The 2,295-nt window shown below is 37.3% G+C and overlaps 1 long non-coding RNA gene across 1 annotated transcript; it reads left to right on the forward strand.

The window, feature by feature from the left end:
• Nucleotides 1-317: 317 nt before the first annotated feature.
• On the forward strand, nucleotides 318-1,042 carry LOC138355158 (uncharacterized). The gene is made up of 3 exons (XR_011223876.1): nucleotides 318-480; nucleotides 611-772; nucleotides 936-1,042. It is a non-coding gene; the product is annotated as an uncharacterized lncRNA (long non-coding RNA).
• Nucleotides 1,043-2,295: the final 1,253 nt, after the last annotated feature.

Raw genomic sequence — 2,295 nt, forward strand, 5'->3', positions numbered from 1 at the left:
TCTAGTCCGAGATGTAAGTAAATTAGTATCTATTTCATATAAGGGTTATATATATATATATATATATATATATATATATATATATATATATATATATAAATATAAATATATTATATATATATATATATATATATATATATATATATATATATATATATATATTTATATAGATAAGTAGGGGCAGGAATGAGAAGTGGAGTGATTTGAGTGCTGGGGGGATATATATATATATATATATATATATATATATATATATATATATATATATATATATATATATATATATATATATATATATTTATTTATTTATTTATTTATTTTAGGTAAGCGTGATCGTTATGTCTCGAGTTGGTGATATTTGTAGAATTTGTGGATGGGGGTCATCACATCTCTTCGTTCATAGGTGTTACACATGTTTCTTCTGTGGAGAAACTGTATGTGTACAGTCTAGTGGTGAACACAGGAGAACCTGTGCTGGAGGTATGACCGTATTTTATATATTTATTTATTCATTTATTTCAAATAAAAAAAATATTAAGAAGGGTTTTCCCCTTCTCCGCGAGTGTGGGAGAGAGAGTGTATATAAATTATACACTATTTCCTTCATTAGGTAAACGTCGCCAGCCCACCCTCCCTTCCAGAGAGGATGGCTTCTTGTGCTTTTTGTGTGGAAATACATCCTTGAGACCTCACCACACTTCCCCTTGTGATAATTGTGGGACCTCTGTGTGTGAGGACTTGACCTCTGAACATCTACAAACATGCCCCCGTGGTGAGTGAATAAACCCTCCACCTTTATTTCTCTTAAGAATCTTTTTTGAGAACTTATGTCATGGGGATTAGTGAGAGGGTGTTGCCTTTTTATTATTATTATTATTATTATTATTATTATTATTATTATTATTATTATTATTATTATTATTATTCCATTCCAGGAGCGATTCAGAGGCAGGTAGGGGAGGAACATGACAAAGCACAGCGTGACAATAACCCCTTAGGTGGAGGGGAGGGGGGAGAGGAAGCGATGAGTGATGATGATGATGGTGATGATGGTGATAGGGGTGACATCTCTCAGCCGGGTCCTAGTGGTCTTAGACCCCCTGTCATCAATAGACTTAATGCCCTAAATAGTGATGAAAATTCCCCAGATGAGGAGGATGCTATAGACACTCCACACTTAATTAATAGGGTGGGGGCTCTGGGGAATCTCTTTACTAGGCTGGAATATTCCATCCCCTCAGCCTTCGCCACAGACCCTATAGGACTCCTAAGCAACTTTAGGGACTATTACATATCTGAAATAGAGAATTACATGAATTCTCTTGGGGGACATGGCAATTTTACTTCATCATTAAAAATCCTCCTCGAGGTAAAGGTAACACTTTTGAAACAACGACTCACGGAAGATGATGACTTTAGAGAACACTTCATAACAACACCCGCTAGACTGGTAACTCTTGAGGATGTGGGTAATCTTATTGATAGCTGGGTGGCTTATATGATTACACGACTGGAAGATCTTCTTTCAGAAACAGAGGGGAGTGGTTTCATATTATATAATGTCGATTTCCTCAAAATCGTCATCTGTAATGCAAGTGTAAGGTCAGTTTTGGGGGATTATGTCCCTTATCCCCCATTTCTAAGGGGACGGCATGAGGTCTTCAACCCAAACCCGGCTGGTAACAATAAAACATGTATTATTCAGTGCATTGCTGCTTTTCTGGCGTCACAACAAGGGTGGAAGTGGAGACGTATAGGGAGACTTGTAGAGTCTCACTCTAGGGTTAGGAAAATGGTCAAATACGACAATTTATCCTTCCCTCTGTCTTGGGAGGATATCTCTAAATTGGAGAATAGAAATAAACTATCCATTTTTTTGTATTCAATACACAAACATACAGATGGCGTCTATCACGTCTCTCTTTGTCGTCGTGGTAGCAGACAGTACTCGATCATAGTTCCTTTATTGTTATTGGGGGAATCTCATGTGACCTTGATAAAAGAGTTCGATAAGTTCCTTCGGAACTTTACTCGCAGCCACAAACGAAAGACAGTCTTCTGTAGAAACTGTCTCTCAGAATATCAAAATTCGTCTGAGCTAACAAATCACTCATCTTCCTGCGACATCACTCAGAAAATTATTTACCCTCAGCCTGGGGACACAGTCCATTTTAAAAATACGGGGAAAGGTTATGCCCCTTCCCATGTGGGCTATTTTGATTTCGAGTGTGTCCTAAGCACTGAGGATTGTCTAGGTTCTGTTACAGCCATACATAGACCTATAGCATACAGCTA

The sequence above is a fragment of the Procambarus clarkii genome, chromosome 6, assembly GCF_040958095.1.
Source record: "Procambarus clarkii isolate CNS0578487 chromosome 6, FALCON_Pclarkii_2.0, whole genome shotgun sequence".
Taxonomy (NCBI): domain Eukaryota; kingdom Metazoa; phylum Arthropoda; class Malacostraca; order Decapoda; family Cambaridae; genus Procambarus; species Procambarus clarkii.